This window comes from Anomaloglossus baeobatrachus, chromosome 5, assembly GCF_048569485.1.
Source record: "Anomaloglossus baeobatrachus isolate aAnoBae1 chromosome 5, aAnoBae1.hap1, whole genome shotgun sequence".
NCBI classification, from domain to species: domain Eukaryota; kingdom Metazoa; phylum Chordata; class Amphibia; order Anura; family Aromobatidae; genus Anomaloglossus; species Anomaloglossus baeobatrachus.
In genome coordinates this window covers 395,605,534-395,633,074 of record NC_134357.1, presented here as the reverse complement: position 1 = coordinate 395,633,074, position 27,541 = coordinate 395,605,534, and the positions used below count along the sequence as shown (strand labels likewise).

Here is a 27,541-nt window from a genome sequence, read left to right as displayed (position 1 = left end):
ACCCCTGTGCCCACAGCCTGGAGCTGAGCGGAGAGATGCATGGCCCGGTACCTTGACTCTGACAATACAGAGGGCATTTGACACCCTCCTATTCATACCCTGACGGAGGGAAAAATGAGCAGACAGCTCAGAAACCAACAAGCCAGAGAAAATACGAGATGAAAAAGGGATGCTGTAATTAGGGGAAGTTTTAATTAGAGACTTAATAAGAATATTTGATAAATGTTAGACGAGACTTTAGAGCAAACCTGAGGGGAGAAGGCTGTATCAGGGGAAGAATAAGAAAAAGGGATAGAAAGATGAAAGAAAAGATTAACACAGCCCCCCACCCTCTCCTAACCGTGCTGTCCTCATATGCTCCCTCTGTCGTAGAGACCTCAGTGGGTGGGGATAATGCGTAATAGAGAGGGGGGGATTTCCCTAGCACCCGTGGGTGGCAGGCGATGGGTGCTGCATGTGATTAGAACCCACTACTGGTAAATAAGCATGTTTCAATGACGCGGGTAGTTCCTTCTCTTTAATGTGAACCACAAAAAGCGGAAGCTGAAACTGGAGAACCTGTGGTGTTAAAGACAAATGGTTGTAAAGAAATTGTCCTCATCATGACATCAATTTTAGGATAAAATCTATCTATTTTGCTATGCAATCATTTCCAGTTAATGATCTAGAGAGTAATCTGAATATTCTCCATAATAAAACCAATAAAAAATAAATGCAATTGGGGTCCTGGGTTGAAATCCCACTAAGGACAACATCTGCGTAGTTTGTATGATCTCCACGTGTTTGTGTGGGTTCCTCCAGGTTCTCTGACGTCCTTCCACTCTCCAAAGACATACTGATGGAAACCTTAGATTGTAAGCCCCAATGGGGAGAGTGATGATCACGTCTGTAAAGTGCTGTGGATTTAATGGCACTATATAAGTGAGTATAATAAATATTTCTAGAGCCTTTGTTGTGCTTCCTGGAAAATTGGCTGTGTGTGATACCATAAATACTGATTGGACAGTATCATTGTGTAGAGACACGTGCCTATGACGATGGGAAATTTAAAAAAGTTAGAAGTAGGGAACTATCACACAGGTGCCCCCAGTATAAACCATCATAACGGTATGGTCACATATACAAATGGTTAGCTGCTGATTCTATCCCAGATTGTGGCAAGGGGTGAAATCTGTGGTGAAATTCCACAGGATAAATTAACATGTTGCAGATTTAAAATCCACATCGCTAATCAATTTCCCCTGCATGTGGATAAAGCTGGCCCTATACATTAGATAGCTTTTGGCTAAACGATCATTTGTCAGACAGACGCCATCTCTCCGGACTTCCCGAAACACAAGAATGCTCGGCTAAGTGCCAAGTTCTCAATGAGAGAGCCATTGCCAGACTCCTCTGGATTATACTTAGCTCCCTGCCGTATAAACAGAATTCAACAGGCTGGATTCTGCTCCCCTCCGCCTCCCCCCCCCCCTCCCCCCCCCATCATCTGGTGACCAAACCTTAATGGAGCTGTCAGTGAAAGCAAATACCATAATCCCCTTTTTACCAGATAGGTGATAACTTGTTTATTGGTGGGGGTCTGACCACTGTGACTGTGACCACTCTGTGGCAGAGTGTAAACTCTTATCCCAGCTAGGATGGAGCTGCAGTGCGCATGCTTGTCCGCCGCTCCACTTATCAATGGGGTTGCTCAGGGCTGCACTTGGCTGTTTCCAGAAGCCCAATAGAGAATAAATTGAGTTGTGGTTGGACAGCCAATCTGCCGCTTCATTTTATAAAAAAAAGTCCCTCGTTGGTGATAGGAACTTATCGTTCGGTTGATTGGTGAAGGTCTTACCGATCAGCATGGTGTTTTATCTTGACCTCACACAGGTCCTGCAAGAGACAAAGTGAATCGTTTGTATAATACTTATGCTAATTCTAACAGGAGGAGGGGATAACTATGAATATATGATCTGCTCCTTGCCGCTGTCACTCAACAAGCATTTATAAACTTTACTTTCTTGGTTTTCAAAGCCTAAACATCCGAGCTGACCGCTAAAGGTATGTAGAGAATCAGCCTAATAGTGACAGTATAGCACTATACGAAAATCCTGTGATTGGTTCCCTTTAAGTGTTGGATTTAGTGATTTTTTTATAGATTTTCATCTAGACAGGTTACCTAAGACGAAAAGTCAAAGGCAATTGCTGTGGAACTCTGTTTAATTGCACACAGTAGCGGTGTTTGTCTTTTCTGTTTTCGCCCACATCACAGCCCACAGTTACTGCACTTGTATCATTCAATGGCACAATTTATTTATTATTCTTCCCAAAACCTCAAGGATACAAAATAATGCCACTGATTTTAAAGTGAATGTGAAGGAGCTGCGTGATACCGTGTTTCCCCGAAAATAAGAGCTACCCGGAAAATAAGCCCTAGCATATTTTTATAGTATTTTGGGAGTACGCTTCAAGTTTAAGCCCTACTCCAAAAATGAATCCCAGTTACAGGCAGTCAAACTGCTCAATTTCTCAGTTCCCCCTCTCTCTTATGGACCCCAATGTTTGTATTCTGAAGTTAAGATTTTTTAAGGATCTTTGGGCTGACATCAAGCATGTGACTAAAGGTCTCTTAATTGCAGGAGTGTAAAGCTGAGGAGGAGGCAGGCTGGTATGTATGTGCATTGTGTGTGTGTGTGTGGATAGATAGGATAGATCGATAGATAGATAGATAGATAGATGGATAGATAGAGGGATAGATAGATAGATAAATAGGTAGATAGAGCAAAAAATATATCAACACTTCAGTTTTCTTTGCTACAACTAGGGGGCACCCTTCTCTAGGTGCTGTAGACATTGTTGTCTCTTCTCTCGACCATATTTCTTCCTACATTTCAACAGCATTCCTTCGCCTTTCTCTCCTGTCTACACATATAATATATCTCCTCCTCCTTAGCACGTGCAATTCCACAGCTGTCAGACCAAATTATTTTCAGCCTGATATAGGAATGGTTGACATGAATGTGTATTTTGGACTGTAAGTGTTGGAGGGAGTGTGAATAACTTGCCACACACCGAGAAAATATGCGTATGTTTATAACTGGCTACAAATAAGCATGCGGCTGTCACTGGAGCGCTGGCAGGGTCATGATAGTGTGGTGAATAGGCAGCAATATCTTGTCCCAAACGTTTACAATCAGCTTCTTATTCACTTTCACAGGATAGGACGTGTATATATATATATATATGTCAATTAGGACAATTAAGCATATGATATCCAATTATATATGATATCCATAAAAAGTGTCTAAAGTTTGCCCTCATCATACAGACAATATCACTTTAAAATACCAATAAGCAGAAGTATTCACTGAAAGGACAATTTTCCCCTCGAGGCATTTACACTTGGATGCAGTCAGAATCCATACATAGATAGAGCGTCATTGGCGATAAAAAAAAAGGTCATGAATTAAAAGAGTGATGTAATTCATCTAACCGGCAAATACAGATTTTTTTCTGGGGTGTATTTACACAGTTTTATGGGTGTTTTATGATACATACATAAGTCAACTGTAAAAATCACGTGGTGAAAAAAAACAACAGAAAAACGATTTGCTGGAAAACAGATGTTGTTTTAGCATGCCGTGAAAAACCACCGAACTGCCGTCACATTATTAGGTGCCCAGCTGTCAGTGCAATAACGAAGAGGTGGAATGTCTTAATAAGTTATATTATATCACAATGTTGCTTTCTTTTGAAAATAGACTTATATTCTGAAGGTCAGCATATGCAGATGAGTCAGGACTAGTCCGGCAGGGCATTATTTTCAGCACACAAGTCCTGCCTTTACTCCCCTAATCATGCCCCATTGGTAATCACTGACATCCTCCATAAAATTCACGTTATGGTAGGACTGCTGGCACGGCCTGTGCGTGAGTGAGATGTCCAGCAGTCGAACCATGATCAGATTGTATGGAAGATGTCAATCATGGCCTCAGGGGCGTTATTAGGGGATTCGAGGCAGGACTAATCCAAGGGAATAAACACCAAGCAAGACTTCTTCTGACTCCTATGCATATGCCAAGCTAAAGACCTTACTAGAATACAGAAATTGGTTTATATAACGTTGGGACAGTTAGGGGACCTGATATTGTCATTCCGAGTTTGTAACCCGCATTTGAACCATGTGATGGGAAAGCTCTTGGCGTATATGTCAAATTTATCCCTAGTCCCTCATTCACCCAATGGAGGCCAAAGAGTCATTTTGGCCTCTATCAGTCCTTTTTTGTCCTTTGGAAGAGCAGCTAAGAGCTATTTCATACAGCAGCATCCAGTTCAAAAATGTACTGTATACTGTGCGGTGTACTTCTTTTTTTACTTACCTTTTTTTCCATAATGGGAGTGCAACTGTACGCTCATAGAGTGGCATCTGTTGGGAAATACTCCTGCCTCTAAAGGGACTTACAAGGTAATACTACCAGTAATGGTATAGGGAAACCTTCGTTTCAGCAGCTGCCCGTCCCAGAACCATCAATAAAATAAGATACAGATGCTGCCTGTGTCATTAGTGATCTCTAAATGGAGTGATCAGAGGAGCTGTCGTAACACCAGTCAGCACACACTGCAATAGCCTCTCTACTCTCACCAGAAAATCCTGTCAAAAGCCAAGAGGGCCTCCTAAAATCAGAACATCTTATAATCTCAATCAATTCTGATCTTGAAGTGACACCAACTTCTGGAATCATCTTTTACCAAAATTTGCAATCTGTGGCACTGGCTGGAGCGTCATCTTCTCGAGCCAACAGCCTAAATTTGCAGTTGACCAGCAATGTCGGAAAGGGTGAGATAATTGTAGAACACCTGAAGCCACTGTCGGATAGCAATCCAGGTGCGGCTTTGGGCACCAAAGAGTTGTGTCCAGCAATTTCAGAAGGAGATTTGGCAAATTTCTGGACATTTTTGAAGGACCTACCCAACAACAAGCTGTTTCCTGAAGGTTGGGTAGGTCCTTCAAAAATGTCCAGAAATTTGCCAAATATCCTTCTGAAATTGCTGGACACAACTCTTTGGTGCCCAAAGCCGCACCTGGATTGCTATCCGACAGTGGCTTCAGGTCTGTTTCTAATATCAACCATAAAACTGTGACTACAGCTTTGGACTATTAACACATGCTGTAAATCTAGAGAAATATTTTGGCAGCTAATCCTTTATCTGTAAAGCCCCCGTCACATTTAACGACTTACCAGCGGTCCAGAAAATGATGCGACCTGATAAGGATCGCTGGTAAGTCGCTGGGAAGTCGCTGGTGAGATGTCACACAGACCTTACCAACGACGCAGTAACGATGAGCGACCTGTATAACGATGAGCGACATGTATACAGGCCCGGCGTCAGCACCTGGCAAAACCGGTCAAATGCCTGGGCCCTGGGCTGCCGGGGGGGGCCACTCGCGGTGGCAGGGGGGCCCGGTTCCCGCGCTGTCACCGGCTTCCCCCCGCCCAGGATTGCACTTTCAATTGTATCGGCATCGCAGTTGCCGATACAATTGAAAGCAATGATGAGAGACGGAGCGGCGCGCTCCCTCTCTCATCATTCTCCCCGCTGTGTCTGACACTGTCGGCGTTCTGAGCCTCTGACAGCTCAGCAGCAGAGCGCAGTGACGTCATCACTGCGTGCCTGCTGAGAGGTCAGAGCGACAGCGGTGAACGCGCCGAGGAGACCGGAGCAGCGGGGGAACGAGGAATAGTGAGTATTTATGTAATCGTGGTGGCCAGATGACCATGGAGGTGCATTAAATGATATGGGGCTGTGTACTACATGGAGGTGCCTAATGCTATCAGGTTCTGCACTGTGCTATATAGGTGCTGTGTACTACATGGAGGTGCCAAATGCTATCAGGGTCTGCATTGTGCTATATACCGTAGGTGCTGTGTACTAAATGGAGGTGCCTAATGCTATCAGGGTCTGCACTGTGCTATATGCAGCCTGTATACTACATGAAGGTGCTTAATGCTATCAGGATCTGCACTGTGCTATATAGCTGCTGTATACTACATGAAGGTGCCTAATGATCTCTGGGTCTGCACTGTGCTATATAGGGGCTGTATACTACATGAGGATGCCTAATGCTATCTAGGTCGGCACTGTGCTATATAGGTGCTGTGTACTACATGAAGGTGCCTAATGCTATTAGGGTCTGCACTGTGCTATACTGTATATGGCTGTATACTACATGGAGGTGCCTAATGCTATGTGGGTCTGCACTGTTCTATATGTAGCCTTTATACTACATGGAGGTGCCTAATGCTATCTGGATCTTCACTGTGCTATATAGGTGCTGTATACTACATGAGGATGCCTAATGCTATGTGGGTCTGCACTGTGCTATATAGGTGCTGTATACTACATGGAGGTGCCTAATGCTATCTGGGTCTGTACTGTGCTATATGGGGCTGTATACTACATGGAGGTGGCTAATGCTATGTGGGTCTGCACTGTGCTATATGCAGCCTGTATACTACATGGAGGTGCCTAATGCTATCAGGGTCTGCACTGAGCTATATAGGTGCTGTATACTACATGAAGGTGCCTAATGCTATCAGGGTCTGCAATGTACTATATAGGTGCCGTGTACTACATGGAGGTGCCTAATGCTATCTGGATCTGCACTGTGCTATATACGGGCTGTATACTACATGAGGGTGCCTAATGCTATCTGGGTCTGCACTGTGCTATATGGCGGCTGTATACTACATGAGGGTGTCTAATGCTATCTGGGTCTGCACTGTGCTATATGGCGGCTGTATACTACATGAGGGTGCCTAATGCTATCTGGGTCTGCATTGTGCTATATGGTGGCTGTAAACTACATGAGGGTGCCTAATGCTATGTGGGTCTGCATTGTGCTATATGCAGCCTGTATACTACATGAAGGTGCATAATGCTATCTGGGTCAGCACTGTGCTATATGGCGGCTGTATACTACATGAAGGTACCCAATGCTATGTGGGTCTGCACTGTGCTATATGGCGGCTGTATACTACATGAGGGTGCCTAATGCTATCTAGGTCTGCATTGTGCTGTATGGCGGCTGTATACTACATGAGGGTGCCTAATGCTATGTGGGTCTGCATTGTGCTATATGCAGCCTGTATACTACATGAAGGTGCCTAATGCTATCTGGGTCTGCATTGTGCTATATACGGGCTGTATACTACATGAGGGTGCCTAATGCTATCTGGGTCTGCACTGTGCTATATGGCGGCTGTATACTACATGAGGGTGTCTAATGCTATCTGGGTCTGCACTGTGCTATATGGCGGCTGTATACTACATGAGGGTGCCTAATGCTATCTGGGTCTGCATTGTGCTATATGGTGGCTGTAAACTACATGAGGGTGCCTAATGCTATGTGGGTCTGCATTGTGCTATATGCAGCCTGTATACTACATGAAGGTGCATAATGCTATCTGGGTCAGCACTGTGCTATATGGCGGCTGTATACTACATGAAGGTACCCAATGCTATGTGGGTCTGCACTGTGCTATATGGCGGCTGTATACTACATGAGGGTGCCTAATGCTATCTAGGTCTGCATTGTGCTGTATGGCGGCTGTATACTACATGAGGGTGCCTAATGCTATGTGGGTCTGCATTGTGCTATATGCAGCCTGTATACTACATGAAGGTGCCTAATGCTATCTGGGTCTGCATTGTGCTATATACGGGCTGTATACTACATGAGGATGCCTAATGCTATATGGGTCTGCATCGTGCTATATGGGGGCTGCTTAATGTTTTATGGGGTTGCATAGTGCCATATGGGGGCTGCATAGAGAATTATGGGGGCTTCATAACACTATATGGAGGAATATGGGGGCTGCATACTACTATACCCCCAAAGTTGTATGTCACTTCCACCCCAGTGCTGTATACCCCTTCAGAGCTGTGTATACCCCCAGAGATGCATGTCACCTCCCCACCTCAGAGCTGTTTGTCCCCCCACCCCAGAGCCACTGCCCCCCTCTAGAGCTGTGTGCCCCCTCTGGAGCTGTATGGCCCCCATTGCTGTATATCCCTTTCCTCAGTAATATGTATGCCCCCAAGTAATGTGTATGTCCCCAGCCTCTCTTGTGATGTATATACAGCACTCTTAGTGTTCTCTATGTGCGGCCATGTCTGTTAGTGACGACCACCAATCAGCGTGGCACAGACACATGCCCAGGAGGAGCTGGATGGAGACAAGTGGGAGGAAGAATGAGGCTGTTGCCGGCTTCCCAATATTAGAAATCTCTCTAATGTGTCTGTGTGTGCATGTATGATGTGTATCTATGTATGTCAGTGTATATGACTGTGTATAGATTTTTGTCTATTTATGTGTTTTTGTGAATTTCCCTTTAAATATGTATGTGTACGTATGGCTGTATGTGTATGTATCTGTGCATGTCTATGTGTGGATGGGGCCCACTGAGACACTTTCGCCCAGGGCCCACAAAAACCTGGAGCCGGCCCTGCCTGTATAGGAGGTCATTGATAGGCGTCAAACACAGCGATGCGTCTGTGCTGCCCCCGTGCCAGCAGCCGCCGCTGCTCGGGCCCGGTCCTTCCGGTGGGTGGCTCGAGGGTCTCCGGACCTGAGGGTCTCACGGACACGCCAAAAAAAAGGGGGACGTAGATGTACGGGCTAGGCCGTATTAGGTTCGTGACGCCACCCACGGTGTGTGGTGAGGTGGGACACCACCGCTGCTGGTATGGGGCACCCGGGGGAGATGTAGTGGCAACTGGATGTTAACCCTGGATGTTAAGTCGGGCCCCTCACCCGGAAAGTGGCATTCCTCAGATGGTCCTTTTCGCTGTATGTCCGGGACAGGACCTCCGCCTTCCTTTTCTCCCGGGCGGCAATCTCCTTGCCCAGCTGGTGCCGCTGCCGCTCCCAGTACGGAGCATCTTCTGCCTGCTCCGGTTCAACCTGCGCGGGAGCCGGGCCCAACAGGAGTCCCTTCGTGCCGGCTACGACCGGCACCTTTGGCAATGGAGGGCCCCGCTGTGACATGGCCCGTTCTGCCACCCCGCAGGTGCATCCCTGCCGGGAGTTTGGGAGCGGTCGATGTTCTTGGCGGTGCTGGCTTCCGGTCGGGGACTTTCTCCGCTGCGGCCGGGCGGATAGCCGGGGCCGTCGTCATTGCGGGGGTTTCTTCCTCCGGGACCGGACGGGACATCTTTCGGGCTGTGCGATGGCGTGGAGCTGGCACGGGTGCCGGGGCGGTGACGGGCTCGCTGTCGGCGGCTTCCGCTGGCGGGTCCTCGCGGGCCGATGGAACAAGTACCGCTGCCGGTGTTGGTGGCAGCGGACCGAGCGGGGTGGCAGCAACAGGTGCGGGCGGTGAGGGAGCGTGGCGGGCAGGGGCAGACCGGGCCCCTCAGCCTGGTCGGCCAGTCCCTGGGTTACATAGGGGCGTGGGTCGCTTACCCGCTCCTCCGAGGCTGCCTCCACTTCACGGGCCTGAACGGCTGCAGCTAACTCCGCCATCTTGGCCGTCCATCGTTTGAGCAGAAAGCTCGCCTGTGCCTGGATCCGGCGGCACATATGCTACGTCTGGTCTTCTACCCAGTCGGCTGTTCCAGGCGCGGGCTCCTTTACTGCGGGCTTGCCAGACAGGGCGGCCATGCTGCACTGCTGGTATCCAGGAAGGAGAAGGGTTGCAGAGTCCTGCAGTGTCTGCCCTTTATCTGCTTGGTCACATGTTGCAAAATCTTCATCCGCCCCCCCTTGGTCTTTTGCCGGCACCTCTTTTTGCGGCCTTTTAGTTTCGTTTTACGACCTCGGGGTTCACCTTGCGGCCGTGTTCCCAGGGGACGGGGCTTCGGCTTTCGCGCCCTTTTCTCGGGGAAGAAGACGCTGGGCTGCAGTTTTCGCACCCAAAAATGGTGGCAAAAATGGCGACTTCTGTAAATTTTGCAACGGATCACCGCTGACTGTCCAATACAAGGCGCACTTCCACAAGGCAAGTGGATGGGTAAGTATCCTGTTCGTGACGCCAAGTTTCGGGGTGTGCCGCTCCCGTGCCAGGAGCTGCCGCTGCTCGGGCCTGGTCCTTCCGGTGGGTGGCTCGAGGGTCTCCGGACCCGGGGGTTTCGCGGACACGCCGAATAAAAAGGGGGACATAGATGTATGGGCTAGGCCGTTTTAGGTTTGTGACGCCACCCATGGTGTGTGGTGAGGTGGGACACCACCACTGCTGGTATGGGGCACCCGGGGGAGATGTAGTGGCAGCTGGATGTTAACCCCTCTGTGGGTAGGGATGGTTGCCCCGGACCCCATGTCTGGTGCAGGGTGTAGCGACGGCAAGGGGATGCTTAAGTACTCACAGTCAATTAATCACACAAGTCTCTGGTAAACCAAGGTTCTGGTGGCCGGCGCCGCGGCTGGTTGCATTCGGATCCCCCACCCGGGCTGGTGGTCTCTATCCTTTTCCTCTGCACTGACTTTCTGTAAGGTGGACTTCCCAGTCTGGAATTCAGGAGTCCGCTTCCGGCTGGATGTGGCCTAAGGAGCCGTGCCCGCAGACGCTGGCCCGTGGGATCTATGGGCCCTGGCGGTGAACTCTTATGCGTATCGGTGGGCTGTTGTCTTCTATGAGGAACTTTGGGTAGGACAGGACCTCTAGTCCTGGCCTCAATTGGTTAATTAACCAGTCCGCTGGTTTCCGGTCCTGGCTTCAGGGTCCGAGTACCCCCCTTGTGCTACGGTTTCCGGGTCGGGTCCCCTTGTTGGTACCGGCGGGCTACAACCCTGTCTCGGTCCACCTCGGTTCTGCCGAGCCGTCTTCCCGTCTCCTGCTGACGGAGACCACAGTCAGCCTCCTAGCCAAGGCACCAGGGCTCCTACCCTGGTACCGTTCACTTGAACTCTATCCGTTGGAGCTACACTTAGCTCCAGCCACACTCCTCTCAACTTGAGCTTCAAAACTTATCTGCTTGCTTTCCTGCCCCGGGCTGTCTAGACCCCTGGGTGGGCGTATCCAACCACCTGGTCACGCCCACTGGTGTGTCTGTCTGTCCCTAAGGGGGAGTGACTAGGGTTTCAGGTTGGCTGTGTGTTTCCTTTGTGAGGGATAGGTGTTATGCGGGGGCCTATCTGTGACTACCTGGTTTTGCCAGGGCGTCACACGTCCTGCCCAGCAGGACATCACCTTTGAAGAAAATGGTCTCGACCATTTGGCAACAACTAGTGATCTCACAGCAGGGGTCTGATCACTGGTAGGTGTCACACATAACAAGATCGCTAGTGAGATCGTTGTGTGTGATGGGACTTTAAGACTCAGGTTTTACCCTTCTAGTACAACATTCCACTCTTTTATCTCGGACTTTGTATCCTGACATTTTTGTCCCAGCACAGTTGAATTTCGCGCTATTTTTCACACTTTTTAAACCATCAGGATATCCCGAGTGTCTGGTGCCAGATTATAGGAATTTTACCGTATGCTGCTATTCGACAAACAGCCTAATGGCAGCTGCCTGTTCCCACAATCAGTGTACCAGCAATTCTATCCCGAAATCACCCCCTGGGAGGAGGATCAGTTTATCTGTGTGTCTCTCTATGTGTGTGACCTATTTTCGGCTGGAGATGCAGACTCTTATGAAACAAGTGCAGTCAGCCTAGAAAGGGGGTCCTGTAAGGGGGGTTGAGACACTGCAGGTATAGTTAACCCTTCACTATTTTTTTATTATCAAAAATTTAGATTAAAATTGCTCTTTGCTCCTACAAATGTGGATGATGAATACAATAGTTACAGACAAATTCACTAACCATTCTCTTTCTCAGGAAAACAAACTGTACAGGGTAGTTCCAGTCTGAATCTACTATGCCCATTGTTAAGGGAACACACTCAGGAAAAATATGGCACATATTGGCCACAGTCAGGATGGATACAGAGGCTTCCATCCACCATAGGGTCCTAACATAAACAAACATATAGCATATACCTAGTACATGATTCTTTGCGGTAGCCCTTTGTATAGGATAATGCACTTCACCTATACAGTTAAACAAATGGTATGACGGCGCATACCTGACAGATGGAGGCCAAAATGACACACTTTGGGCCCCAATCTAGGGCATGGTCGCCAATGGCGACATTGCAGTATGTGTTGGGGGGAAAACACCGCTTGGTGCATAAAGGCAGTATGCAACTAACTATACAGCCATATTCACAATTGTAAAAACGCTACCGTGTTTTAGTGGGGGGGGTTCTGCAGGTTGCAGTCCTAGAATATGCAACAGCAATCTGCTCCGATCATTGCATTTGTGCTGCATTTTCTCTTTTTTTTTAATGCATTTAGTGAAGATTTGAAGCAATATTTTTATTTATTTTTTTGTTGTTTTTTTTTTTTTACTGTAGGAACATTGATATTCTGAAATTAAATGCAACAGCAGATTCATCTGACCAGAGCACCTTCTTCCTCACCCTAGCTGTGTCCCTACATACGGTAGCATGTGGAAGAAGATGCTCTGGTCAGATGAAACCAAAGTATACCTTTTTAGGCTAAATCCAAAGTGCTATGTGTGCTAGAAAACTAACACTGTACATCATCTTAATAATACCATCCCCACCATTAAACATGGGGGGTATACGCAATCTGGGGGATGCTGGGGCTGATATCATGGCATGACAAGTATGACTGGTGTATGGGCCCTGGTGAAGAGGAGGGCTCGGGGTAATTACTTAGCTTTATTAAGCCCCGGGCCCCCCTCTTCACCGGGTCCCACTCACAGCGACAGCAGAGGGGCTTGACTGTGTCACTTCGGCCACTATGCATGTGTGACGCCCTGGACCCCCAGGGGTCACAGTACACTGACAACACACACACACCCCTTCCCCTGGGTAGGTGACACCAGTCAATCAAATCCTTGTTGCCACCCTCCAGGCTTGATGTTCACACCAGGTGGGGCGGAGCCAGGCGGTTGACCCCACCCACCGAGGAGTTCACAGGCCTGGAGGCGGGAAAAGACAGTAGTTAGTTAGTTGGTGGTAGTGAAAGTGAGAGGAGTGAAAACTGTTGGTGTCTGGGTTGGAGCCCAGGCACGTTCAGCAAGGTTGGCAGACGGTGGTGGCCGTCTGCAGGAGTTGGTGTAGGTCAGCGGAACCGTAGGATCGGGGTTGGGCGGTGGCCCGCCGGTACCGAACTGGGGAGCAGATTGAAGCCAAGCACCAAGGCAGGGTACTCAGACCCCGACTAGGCTAGGAGCCGCCGAAAAGGTCAAATTTTCTGATTGCGGTCTGGACCTCAGTGGTTCATTCCCACCTAAGTCCCGTCAGATGGCAACAGCCCAACCCATCCGGATAAGTGCCACCGCCAAGGGCCAGCGCCTGCGGGCAAACGGGCTCTCCCGACACGTACACGCCGGGGAGCGGACTACCCGTGGGAAGTCATAGGAGTCAAATACACTTACACAGGTGTAGGAAAACGACAGCCACCATCAACCTGTCCGGGGAGAGTGAGAACACCGCAGCCGGCTGTGGGCCCCGTCCATCCAGCCGTTTGGTTTACCAGAGACTCTGTCCTTCTGTGTCTGAGTGAGTACAACAGTGCCATCCGGCACCGCGCTGCATCGCAACGTTGCACCCGCGCCCACGCTGCCTCCCCGCCTCGGCACCTGCTCCTATACCTCCTCCCTACTCCCCAACCGGGGCCCCGGGACCAACAGCCCCTACCCACGGAGGGGTCAACACCTCAGCTGCTCTCCGCCATCGCTCCCGGGATCCCCCGTCACCTGCAGCGGTGGTGCCCACCATCACCACAACCCGTGGGTGGCGTCACGACCGACATCCCCAAATACCCACCAAAAACCTCCCCTTTTCACTCGTGGGTGAGGAGGCGCTGCTCGAGCCCCGGGTCCGGCCCGGTGCTCGAGCCACCGAGGAGCAGAAGCACCGGACCCGAGCGCCAGCGATTCCAGACGAGCGGTGTTCCCCACCCCTCCGCCCGCGACACATGGCTAATTTGCATACGAAGTGGCATTGCACGCAAAATAGCCATGTGCTGGAGGCAGGATCAGTGCAGCAAAGCAGGGATCCGGCGCATCATACCGTGGCCCAACGTGCAGCAGCTGACACCAGCCCCTGCATTGCTTCAGCTGGATGTGAGTCGTGGGCGCCCATCCAGCTGAAATGCATCGCAGCTCAGAGAGGATGCCGCGCAATGTGGGAGCAGAAGAGGGTGAGTAAAAGTTTTTTTAGTTTTTGCGGCAGACAAATAAGCCAGGAGGGGCCAGGAAGGAGACATATATACCTGGAGGAAGACATACAGTGCCTTGAGAAAGTATTCGACCCCCTTGAATATTTCAACCTTTTCCCACATTTCAGGCTTCAAACATAGAGATAAAAAATTTAAATTTTATAGTGCAGAATCAACAAGTGGGACACAATTGTGAAGTTGAACGAAATTTATTGCTTATTTTAAACTTTTGTAAAAAATAATAAACTGACAATTGGGGCGTGCAATGTTATTCGTTCCCTTTACTTTCAGTGCAGCAAACTCACTCCAGAAGTTCATTGAGGATCTCTGAATGATCCAATGTTGTCTTAAATGACTGATGATGATAAATATAAGCCACTTATGTGTAATTTAGTCTCCATATAAATGCACCTGCTCTGTGATAGTCTCACTGTTCTGTTGAAAGTACAGATAGCATCATGAAGACCAAGGAATACAACAGGCAGGTCCGTGAAGTTTAAAGCCGGATTTGGTTACAAAAAGATTTCCACAACTTTAAACATCCCAAGAAGCACTGTGCAAGCGATCATATTGAAATGGAAGGAGTATCATACCACTGCAAATCTCCCAAGACCCGGCCGTCCCTCAAAAATGTCATCTAAGACAAGGAGAATACTGATCAGAGATGCAGCCAAGAGGCCCATGATCACTCTGGATGAACTGCAGAGATCTACAGCTGAGGTGGGCGAGTCTGTCCATAGGACAACAATCAGTCGTACACTGCACAAATCTGGCCGTTATGGAAGAGTGGCAAGGAGAAAGCCATTTCTCAAAGATATCCATAAAAAGTATTGTTTAAAGTTTGCCACAAGCCACCTGGCAGACACAGCCACCTGGCAGACACACCAAACATGTGGAAGAAGGTGCTCTGATCAGATGAAACCAAAATCGAACTTTTTGGGGACAATGCCAAACGATATGTTTGGCGTAAGAGCAACACAGCTCATCACCCTGAACACACCATCCCCACTGTCAAACATGGTGGTGGCAGCATCATGGTTTGAGCCTGCTTTTCTTCAGCAGGGACAGGGAAGATGGTTAAAATTGATGGGAAGATGGATGGAGCCAAATACAGGACCATTCTTGAAGAAAACCTGTTGTAGTCTGCAAAAGACCTGAGACTGGGACAGAGATTTGTCTTTCAACAAGACAATGATCCCAAACATAAAGCAAAATCTACAATGGAATGGTTCACAATTAAACGTATCCAGGTGTTAGAATGGCCAAGTCAAATTCCAGACCTGAATCCAATCGAGAATCTGTGGAAAGAACTGAAAACTGCTGTTCACAAACGCTCTCCATCCAACCTCACTGAGCTCGAGCTATTTGCAAAGGAAGAATGGGCAAGAATTTTAGTCTCTCGATGTGCAAAACTGATAAAGACATACCCACAGCAACTTGCAGCTGTAATCGCAGCAAAAGGTGGCGCTACAAAGTATTAAGTTAAAGGGGACGAATAATATTGCACACCCTAATTTTCAGTTTATTATTTTTTTATAAAAGTTTTAAAATAAGCAATACATTTCGATCAAATTCACAATTGTGTCCCACTTGTTGTTTATTCTTTACCATAAAATTTTAATTTTTTTATCTTTATGTTTAAAGCCTGAAATGTGGGAAAAGGTTGAAAAATTCAAGGGGGCCGATTACTTTCGGATGGCACTGTATATACCAGGAAAGGGACAAATAAACAAGAGACATATATACCAGGATGGGCCCGTGAGGAGGACATATATACCAGGAGGGGGCATACATACCAGGAAGGGCCCAGGATGGGGACATATATACTAGGTCAGGCAAAGGAGAGATATACCAGGAGGAGGACATATATACCAGGAAGGGCACAGGATGGGAATATATACCAGGAGGGAGATTTTTTTTTTTATATATATATATATATATATATATAATATATATATATGCACACACACACACACACACACTTGGCTTTTATTGATACAAAACGTATAAGGCTGACAAAAATATGTATGGTATGCTGTATATGCTGGGGGCATACACAAACTGGTGGACACTGGGGGCACATTCAGGCAGCACTGGAGGATGCTAGGAGCCGGTATCCACTCCTCTTCATCTGTAGGTCAGGAACGCATTGTGCACTAGCTCAATCCACAGATGAACCTCAATCTGTAATGCATGTGCATGCAGAGTTCAGAAGGGAACACTGCGGGTGCATGCCCGGTGGATTTAAAGTGTTAGCAGCCCCCAAGGTCCACAGGGTATGAATACTTTTTCAAGGTACTTTTCAAGCCATGATCTCAATTCTATTCAAAATTTATGGTACACTCAGTACTCAGCCTAGTGGGAGCCACTTGCAGTGTTTGAGCAGTGTTCACTGGGCGTAAAATCTGTGTAATCAGATGTAGTGTATTAAAAAAAACCAAAAAAAAACAATTCACCCTCCCTCCCATGACTGCATGTGGGCGGAGAGCAGAACTGCCTAATCAGTGACTTGAGGTTCAGGTGCCGAACAGAACTTTATCTAAAGTCTGACTGAACCTGCAGAACCCAAAATTCCATGGGTCCACTCATCTCTAAATACTACCCATAATTCTAATGATCTGTTTGTGTTGTGCTAATAGAAGCCCTTTTCTTCATGGTCAGTATTTGTAAGACTAAACCACAAGAGGATCTAAAGCATGTAGGAGGGGTCTATTTTAGTAAGAAATTGTATGTACATACAATATATATATTTAATATATAAAGCTGAGTGTATGTCCGCTAAAGGAATCCACACCGTCGTATTTACAATACGAAATTTTGCAAAGCCACCTCATTGGACTCAAGGAGCGATATTGACTATGTTTTTCGGGGAAAATTTAACCCCGCACTTTACAGTTATTCGCCAAAAAAACTGCTTACATTAAAGTCAATGGAGCTGTGAAAGGATCTGTTATTATAAATTCCTATTTTGGACACAGAAAGAGACAAACAGAGAGACCCCTCCACACACAGAAAGAGAGACATACACAGAAAGAGAGACACACAGACAGAAAGACACAGACAGAAAGAGACACAGACAGGAAAAGACACACAGACAGAAAGAGACACAGACAGGAAAAGACACACAGAAAGAGACGCACACAGAAACTGTTTGGATGTGTGAGGTAGTATATTGGCTATTTTCACAGTTACCCTCGATATTTATCAGGTGGCTTATAGCAACCAATCACAGCTCTGCTTCCATTTTGCTACCGGTCATTAATAGGAGCTCTGACATTATGAGTATAAGACAGCTTATGTGTGAGTTAATATGATTTCAGTGGAGAGAGGGACAAACAGAGAGAGAGAGACAAAGAGACAGACAAAGAGAGACAGAGAGAGACAGCGAAAAACAGAGAGACAGACAGAGTGGGAGAGTCGGACGGTGGGAGAGACGGGGAGAGCGAAAAAGCAAGAAAGGGAGAGTCGAAGACAGACAGAGAGACACTTAGTTACTATTCCGGGCAACACTGGGTCCTACAGTTTATATATATACTGTGTATATATGTAAATATATATATATATATATATATATATATATATATATATATATATATATATATAGTGAAGGAAACAATTATTTGATCCCTTGCTGATTTTGTAAGTTTGCCCACTGACAGAGACATGATCAGTCTATAATTTTAAGGGTACGTTCATTTTAACAGTTAGAGATAGAATATCAAAAATGAAATCCAGAAAATAACATTGTATAAATTATATAAATTTAGTTGCATTTTGCAGGGAGAAATAAGTATTTGATCCCTCTGGCAAACTAGACTTAATACTTGGTGGCAAAACCCTTGTTGGCAAGAATTGCAGTCAGACTTTTTTTGTAGTTGATGATGAGGTTTGTGCACATTTCAGGAGGAATTTTGGTCCACTCCTCTTTGCAGATTATCTCTAAATTATTAAGATTTTGAGGCGTCGCTTGGCAACTCGGACCTTCAGCTCCCTCCATAAGTTTTCTATGGGATTAAGGTCTGGAGACTGGCTAGGCCACTCCATGGCCTTAATGGGCTTCTTTTTGAGCCACTTCTTTGTTGCCCTGGCTGTATGTTTTGGGTCATTGTCGTGCTTTAAGACCCAGCCACGACCCATTTTTAATGTCCTGGCATAGGGAAGGAAGTTGTCACTCAGATTTTACGGTACATGGCTCCATCCATTGTCCCTTTAATGCTGTGAAATAGTCCTGTGCCCTTAGCAGAGAAACACCCTCTAAACATGATGTTTCTACCTCCATGTTTGACAGTGGGGATGGTGTTCTTTGGGTCATAGGCAGCATTTCTCTTCCTCCAAACACAGCGAGTTGAGCTAAGGCCAAAGAGCTTAATTTTTGTCTCATCTGACCACAGTACCTTTTCCCAATCACTCTCAGAATCACCCAGGTGTTCATTGGCAAACATCAGACGGGCCTGCACATGTGCCTTCTTGAGCAGTGGGACTTGGCGGGCATTGCAAGATTTAAGGATTTATTTTAAGCCATTACGGCATAATGTGTCACCAATGATTTTTTTGGTGACAGTGGTCCCAGCTACCTTGAGATCATTAACAAGTTCCCCCGTGTAGTTTTAGGCTGATCTCTCACCTGTCTGTAGGAGCCAGAACTCTTAATGCTTGGTAGGGGATCAAATATTTATTTCTCTCTGCAAAATGCAAATAAATTTATATAATTTATACAAGGGGCTGCTGATAAGTCTTTGGCTTTACCCAGAAAGAAACTAGATAGGTTGATGAAACGTTACATTTATTCCACATACTGTCCACTGATGTCAACACACTTCTTATATCAGTATTCAAAGTTCTGTAAGCCTAGCAAAAAGAAGGATTTCAGTTTTGCCTTAAACCAGGCATCCGTAGCAGCCATGACATCAAAAATGGTGTAAAATTGTGGTACCCTTGATGTGTTTTTTTCAGGTATGGAAACAGATGATAGTCGGAGGGAGCTAGATCTGGTCAATAAGGTGGTGGTCAACTAGCTGGAATCCCAGCTCTGCCAGTTTTGCCATGGCTCTTGTGCAGTGTGACCGGAGGCGTTGTCTTACAGGAACAAGATTCCTTTGGACAGCTTGCCGCACCTTTTAGGCTTCAGAGCTGCCTTCAATTGGTCCAAAAGTTCATTGTAATACCTTGCATTGATGGTGGAATCCTTTTAAAGGAAGTCCACTAGCAGTACGCCCTCCTTATCCCAGAACAGAGACACCATCACCTTAGTGGCTGATTTTTGCACCCTGAACTTCTTTGGATGAGGATAGCCACTGTTCCTCCACTCATTTGACTGCTCCTTGTTTTTAGGGTCATATAAATAAATCCAGGTCTCATCTATAGTGACGAGTCAATCTAGGAATTTCTTATTAGTCCAGAAACGCTGACAAATGGACCGGGAAGTTTTCACTCGCATGCTTCTCTGATCTGTTGTCAAACATTTGGTGATCCACTTTGCAGATAGCTTCCTCATGTCCAAATGTTCATGGATTATGACACAAACACGTTCACGGGAAATCCCCATGATGTCTGCTATTTCTTTAGCTGAAATTCGTCGATTCTCCAGTATGAGGTTGTGCACAGCATTAACGATCTCCAGAACAACAACCACTCTCGGTCGTCAAGGATGTTCCTCATCGTTGGTGCTGAAGTGGCCCATTTTAAATTTGGCAATCCAGTTCTTAACTGTGGAATATGAAGGGCATTGATTCCCCAATGTCTGCGACATATCACCATGAGTATTCTTTGCGGACTTTCCTTGCAGAAACAAGAATTTTATCACTCCTCTGCTCTCAGTTGCTGTGAATATTGCATTAGACTCCGCCATTTTGTTTTCCCGCGTGCATAGAACACTGTTGCCCTAAGCTACAAACACAAAATTTTGAAAACATATATTAGACACAGATATAAGGCTTCATGTGATGTAACATTTGTTAGTATAGAAACAAAAAAGATCACAAAGCCAAAGACTTATCAGCAGCCCCTCATACAATGTGATTTTTTGGATTTTATTTTCGATATTCTCTCACTCACTGTTAAAATTAACCTACACTTAAAATTCTAGACTGATCATGTCTTTGTCAGTGGGCAAACTTACAAAATCAGCAAGGGATCAAATAACTATTTCCTTCACTGTATATGCCCGGGATAGTAACTAAGTGTCTCTCGGTCTGTCTTCCACTCTCCCTTTCTTGCTCTCTCGCTCTATCTCTGTCTCTCCCACTCTCTACCACGCAGTACGTAACACACCTCTCTCTAACCCAGGGGTCTCAAACACACATATCGCAGGCCGCATACTGCCCCTGAGCTTCTTGTGGCCCCTAAGCTTCTTGTAACCTGCAAGCCCCCTGATGATCGCGGCCCTATGCCAGGGGTCGCAGCCATCTGCACTTTCCTTCAGATTTTTGATTTCTGCAGAACTTCACCAAAGACAGCTGACTGCCAATCAGAGGCCAGCAGGTGACGTAGTTGTATGATGTCACCTTCTGATCTCTGATTGGCCGGCGGCTGCTGTTTGTGAAGGGGGTAATAAAAAAATCTGAAGGAAAGCACAGATGGATCCGGCCCCAGGCATAGGGCCACAATAGTCAGAGGGCCTTGCAGGCCACAAGAAGAAGGAAAGAGGACACAGAGGAAACGGAGGACAGGTGAGAAGAATCCTTTTTTTTTTTAGTTTTTTTTGTTTGTGTGTGTCTGTGTATGTGAAAATGGCATAATGTGGCATAAATATGGGACATTACTACAGGATGGGACATTGCTAAAAAAAAGGGACAAAGATGGGCACAAGAATGGACACATTTCTACAAGGGTGACACATTACTGCAGAGCACAAGGATGGGCACATTACTATAGACGACAAGGATGAACACATTACTACAGAGGACAAGGATGGGGCACATTACAACAAGATTGGGACAAGGATGGGGCACATTACTAAAGAATGGGGCACATTACTACAGGATGGAGCATTGCTAAAAGAAGGGGACAAGAATGTACACATTACTACAAGGGTGACAAGATGGGCACATTACTGCAGAGGACAGGGATAGGCACATTACTACAGGATGGAGTACAAAGATGGGCACATTACTACAGGATGGGCACATTACTACAGGATGAGGCACATTACTACAGAGGACAAGGATTGGAGAAGATTACTACACGATGGGGACAAGGATGGGGAACATTAATAAAGGATGGAGAATAGGATGGCGTCATTACTACAAGATGGGGACAAGGATAGACACATCAATACAAGATGGAAACCAAGATGGGCACATTACTACAGGATGGGGACAAGGATAGGCATGAGTAAAGAGGACAAGGATGGGCACATTACTATAGAGGACAAGAATGGGCAAATGGGCACATTACTACAGGAGACAATATGGCACATTACTACACGGGACAAGGGTAGGCACATTACTACAGGGCACAAGGATGGGCATATTACTACAGGGCAGGGACAAGATGGGCACATTACTACAGAGCACAAGGATGGGCACATTACTACAGGGGACAAGGATTGGCACATTGCTATAGGGGACAAGATGGGCACATTACTTCAGAGGACATGATTCCTGGGGGGGGGGTGGAGAGGAGATAATCATTATCTCCTCTCCCCCCAGGAGTCATTATCAGATAAATCTTTATTAGAGCTACAAATGTCACAAAATTATAGATTTTTCGAGAAGTGACACACCACCCGAGTTATGCTTGTTTTTTGTTTGTTTTGTTTTTTTTTACAAATTTTGATGCACCAAGCTCAAAAGGTTGGCCATCACTGGATTAGGCTATGTTCACACTAGAAAAATGATTTTTCTTAAGAAATTTCTTAAGAGTGAAGGATTAGTGCACCTGCGTTAAAAAACGGACCAAAAACGCACCTGCGTTTTTGCCGCGTTTTCGGTGCGTTTTTGGTGCGTTTTCGGTGCGTTTTTACCGCTGGTTGCTCCCTGTGTTATTGTGCCAATTAGCTATGGCAAAAAACGCAGTTAGCTGCAGAAAAGAAGTGACATGCTCATTCTTTTTCTTAAGAAAATCTACTGAAAGAATTTTCTTAAGAAAAAAACGCAGTGTGCGCACAGCTAATTTTTTTTGCCATAGGTTTTGCTGGGGAATGTCTGCAGAAAGGCTACAAGAATTTCTTAAGAAATTTCTGCAGCAAAAACGGACCAAAAACGGACCAAAAACGCAGGTAAAAAACGCAGTGTGTGAACACAGCCTTAGGTGGATTTATTTTTCGGGTCAGTGTGATTACAGAAATATCAGACTTATATAATTTTTTTCTGTTTTGCTACTACCGATATCAAACAGTAAAGTTTGTGTCATATTTTAAAAGTTGTATTTTTTCTACATTTCTGCAGAAACAGTCATGTGACGGTTTGTCTTTTGCGGGATGAGTTGACGTTTTTATTGGTACCATTTTTGGGCACATAACATTTTTTTATTCCTTCCTTATTTCAAGTTTTGGGAGGCAAAATGAACATGAAACAGCAATTCATGAATTTTTTTTTGGAGCTTTTCTTTTACATCGTTCACGATGTTGTAAAACTGATAAGATGATTTTATTCTTCCATCCACTACGATTACAATACCACATTTATATATTTTGTTATGTTTTCCTGCTTTTACACAAAAGCAATTTTATAGAAAAAAGAATTGTTTTGCATCATTCTATTTTGAGACTTATAGCTTTTTTATTTCTGACAAAGCTTAATAGGGGCTTGTTTTTTGGTGGACAACATGATGTTTTTAGCCATACTCTTTTTGTTCACATGCAACTTTTTGACCGCCTTTTAATTCAGTGGAATGATGAAAAATCATTGTTTTATATATTTATTGGTGTATATTTTTTCATTTTTTTCTGTCTTTTATTTTGTTTTGTTTTTAAAAAAATATTTTTTTTCACTTTTTTTTTACTAATTTAACTTTTATTATTCTGATCACTGGTATAATGCATTGCAATGCACATACATTGCAATACATTACAACTGTCCGTGTGACACTGACAGAATGCCTTTTAGGCTATGTGCACACGCTGCGGTTTTTTGACGCTGCGTTTTTGTGCGTTTTTGGCCGCTAAAAGCGCACAAAAACGCACCCGCGTCGAAAGAACGCGTAAAAAACGCATGCGTTTTTACCGCGATTTGGTGCGTTTTTGGCTGCGTTTTGCTGCGTTTTTGATCTCTGTTTTTCCAATGCATTGCATGGGGGGAAAACGCAGAAAAACGCAGGAAAGAATTGACATGTCCATTTTTTTTTCAAGCTCAAAAACGCAGCTTAAAAAAAAAGTTGTGTGCAGGCAGCAAAAATGAAAACTCATAGACTTTGCTGGGGAAGCAAAGTCATGCAGTTTTGAGGCCAAAAACGCACCCAAAAAACGCGCAAAAACGCCGTGAAAAACGCACTGTGCGCACATAGCCTTAGACTATGCTCTTCGCATGGTCTAACAGGCAATCTTATTTGGCAGACCTGGAGGTAATTATGTCACCTCGGGTTGCCAAGACAATGATTGGAGCCCTGTGATCACGTTGCAGAGGTCCCAATCAGGTGGAAGAAAGAGCGCACTTCCTCTCCTAGCCTCCTTAAAGGGAACCTGTCAGCAGAAATTTCGCCCAAAACCTAAAAGATTCCCCCTCTGCAGCTCCTGGGCTGCATTCTAGAAAGGTCCCTGTTATTATTGTGCCCCCTGTGAGACCAAAATAAAGGCTTTATAAAGTGGTACCTTTTTGTATTCAGATAGTGTAAATGTGACACGGGGGCGGGCTCTCTGGCGTCCGTTATTCTGCCTCCTGGTCCTTTAATGCTGCAATCGCTATAAGTGGTTTAACAGTCAGGGGTAGAGCAAGCACTGGACCTGGCTGTGACAGCCAGAGCTCGGCTGTCACTTACACCGATCTCCCGGCAACGACCGTGTGGGAACAGATAGTAAGTTTTCGTCATTTTGTTGGAATCCCTTCCCAACCATAACGTAATCTTACATCAAAAGTGATGAAGGTGTTAAAAAACCTCAAAAATATTGGTGTTTCAATATTTTGTTTGCTTTGTAGCTTATGGTTTGGGTTAAATCATCTAATATTTTAATAGATTAAACATTTACAAATGCAGAAATATGAAATGTTATTTTTTCTGTACTTTCAACTGGAAAAAGAGGGTGATTCTAATTATATTTCGCAAACAGCATGATACTGCAACCACATGCCCTAAAGGAATGGTCCAAAAACAAATTTAATTTCATCCTAAATGTTTACTGAATGTAATAATGTAATCACTTTTCCAATATACTTCAATTAAAAGTGACTTACTGTTTTCTCTCTACTATATCTTCATGGGTTTTTCTTTTGTCAATTTCGACGCATGCTCAAAGTGCACTCCCTGCCCTATATTTCTGTGAATGTGCAGTGACAGTGCGCTCCCTTGTCGGGTGTAATGAGTAGTGACGAGCAAGCAAGAGAGTGCAAAGTCACTGCACACTAAAAAGGAGAGAACTTGGCAAGCAGGGAGAAAAGAGACTAGTCCTGCCCCCAAAGTAGACGTCAATGCCTGGTCTATGTTCTCTCATCTACATTCCCACTTTTTCAATGTGCATACACTGGCACCAGACATATGATGTACATTTATGGGTGATCCAAATTTACTGTGGTCAAGCGATCATAACCTGCTATATTCCCCCCACCTGGTAATCTCCAAAATGCCCCAGGATGGATATATCCATTATGGCGTAGGTTGGAGTCTGTGGAATGGACTTAGGAGTTGATCACACACTCCATATACGGTAGATGCCGCTTGACTTAAATTACCAGCATCTGTTTCAGTTGAAGCTGAGATCTGCCTGCTGCTGTTAACCATTTAGATGATAATGTAAATGTCTGACAGTGGCATATAAATGGTGAGGTTACTGGTGTTCAACTCACACCTGGTCATCAGCTCACCGAAACATGATCATGGGGAACCGATGAGTTATCATGGCATCAAGTGGCTTGCTGAAGGCCCTAGTAGCTGCTATCTTGGTAATCCTGTGAAGCTAAGGCTAGTTTCACACATCTGCTGGATGCGGCGCACGCCAGTACAGTGTATACAGTATAGTGGCAGCACCGTAACTTCTGGGTCACATGCTCTGGTCACATGACAGCATGTGACCGGCGCTTGTCGCGCTGCCACTGTACTGTATACACTGTACTGGCTTGCGCCGAATCCGGCAAGCCGGCAGAAAGCCGGATGTGTGAAACTTGCCTTAGCCACAGACTGAACTTCATAGGAGAGAAGTGAGTTCTACGTGTTATCACAGCGTAATAATAATAAGAATAATAATATTTATTCATTTATATAGCGCTTTTAATTCCACAGCACTTTACATACATTTGGCAAATATTATTATATTATTCTACGTGGTATCACAGCGTAATATAAGAGATCACACTATCACAGGTTCAAGTTTCCTTAAAGGACAAAGCAATAAAAGTAAAAAAAAAATAAACAAAAATGTAAACCTCAACCTCACTTTTTCCCTATTAAAAATAAAGAAATGTTTAAAAAAAGAAAACATATTTGGTATTGCTGCTTCCATAAGTCTAAAATTAACTAACAGGTACATTAAAGTTAACCTGTCAGGTGCAATGTGCACCCAGAACCACGAGCTATTTTAGGTGCATATGCTAATCTCTGCCTAACTGTCCCAGCATATAGTAGCATAGATAAAGGGATCTTTAGAAAAAGTATTTATAACGATCCTTTATGATATGCTAATGAGAGCCTAGACGCAAGAGCGTTCGTTCCCTTGGCTAGTCGGCCCCATTAGCATGTTAGTACACCCCTGTGGGCGTGCTAACATGCTAATGAATGCGCAGCTTCAGAGGATGGTCGCGCTCACCTGTCTGCTGCAATTGCGTCCAACTCCTGGATTCCGGCTCAGTGCGCATGATCCCGGACTTTTGTTCCTGCGCAGTATAAAGCCGGGTGTACACTTCCTGGCTTCAAATTCCTGTAATGCGCATGACCGAATGTCCGGGATCATGCGCACTGAGCCGAAGTCCAGCATCGGACGTGATGGCAGTGGAGAGGTGAGTGAGATCATCCTCTGACTCTGTGCATTCATTTGCATGTTAGCATGTCTACAGGTCCACAGGGGCGTGTTTACATGCTAAGGGGGCCGACTAGCCAAGTGAACCCTTGTGACTAGTCCCTGCGCTGATTACCATATCATATGGAATCTTTACAAATATTTTTTCTAAAGATCTCTTTATCTATGCTAGTGGATACAGGGACGGTTAGGCAGGGATTAGCATTATGCACCTAGAACTGCTCGTGGGTCTGGGTGCATATTGGACCTGACAGGTTTCCTTTAAACACTGTGAAAAGAAAAAAAATGGAACACCAGAATTGATGTTTTTCAGGCACCACGCTTCCTTAATAAGATATTACAATAAGACGCAATCAAAACACTGTATCTACCTCAAAATGTTATCACTAAATCCATCAGCTCGCACTGCAAATAAAAGCGCTCACACAGTCCCATCGCCTGAAAAATAAAAATATTATAGGTCTTGGAAAATTCCGAAAGAAATTTTCTTTTTTTTTACTTATTCTAAAAACATTTTCACCACTGAAAAAAAATGATCCAAGCTTGGGATTGTCATAATCGTCCTGACCTGGAGAATCAGGTTTCCAGATCATCTTTACCATGCAATCCAAAACCTAAAAACTAATCCCAAAAAAACCTATGCATAGAATATATATTTTTTTTCACCATTTCTTCCTACTTGCATTTTTTCCCCATTTTTCAGTCCATTGGCAAAAATGAATGGTGCCATTGAAAACTACAACTCATCACACACACAAAAAAGCCCTCATATGAATTGACAGGGAAATAAAAATGTTATGGCTCTTGGAAGAAGGAGGAAAAAAACAAAAGCGCAAAAATGAAAAAAAGAAATAAATACATTGCCCGGGCTTAAGCTAAAGTGAATGTTAATGATGCTGGGCTTTGTAGTTCTTCACAAATGTAAACCACAACTCGTTTACCTGTTAAGAAAAACATTCAATGGGACATATTCTTTATAGCTTTTCAGATCCAACAACATGATCACGTTTCAACAAACCATGAAACTCAATTCCAGCGCTTTACCTTATTTTCTCTCACATCAGCCGCTGCCAACAAGCTGGGAAGAGAAAAGAGAAATGTTACACCCGGTAAAGCCATCCAATGAAGCCAATCATGTACACACATTTAACATTTTCTATCATGCTGAAATGTTGCTTTCGCCCACTGGCATGGTAGGAGCCAGCTAAGCAAGCAGTCTGA

At 45.3% G+C, this 27,541-nt stretch overlaps 1 long non-coding RNA gene across 2 annotated transcripts; it reads right to left on the bottom strand.

Moving 5' to 3' along the window:
- Positions 1-1,601: 1,601 nt before the first annotated feature.
- LOC142311595 (uncharacterized) lies at positions 1,602-27,541 on the bottom strand. 2 transcript variants are annotated; one of them, XR_012754284.1, is made up of 4 exons: positions 27,465-27,541; positions 27,365-27,398; positions 26,692-26,758; positions 1,602-1,875 (listed from the first exon to the last, which is right to left on the bottom strand). It is a non-coding gene; the product is annotated as an uncharacterized LOC142311595 (long non-coding RNA). The 2 variants fall into 2 exon arrangements; XR_012754283.1 differs by having other exon boundaries at positions 27,365-27,535.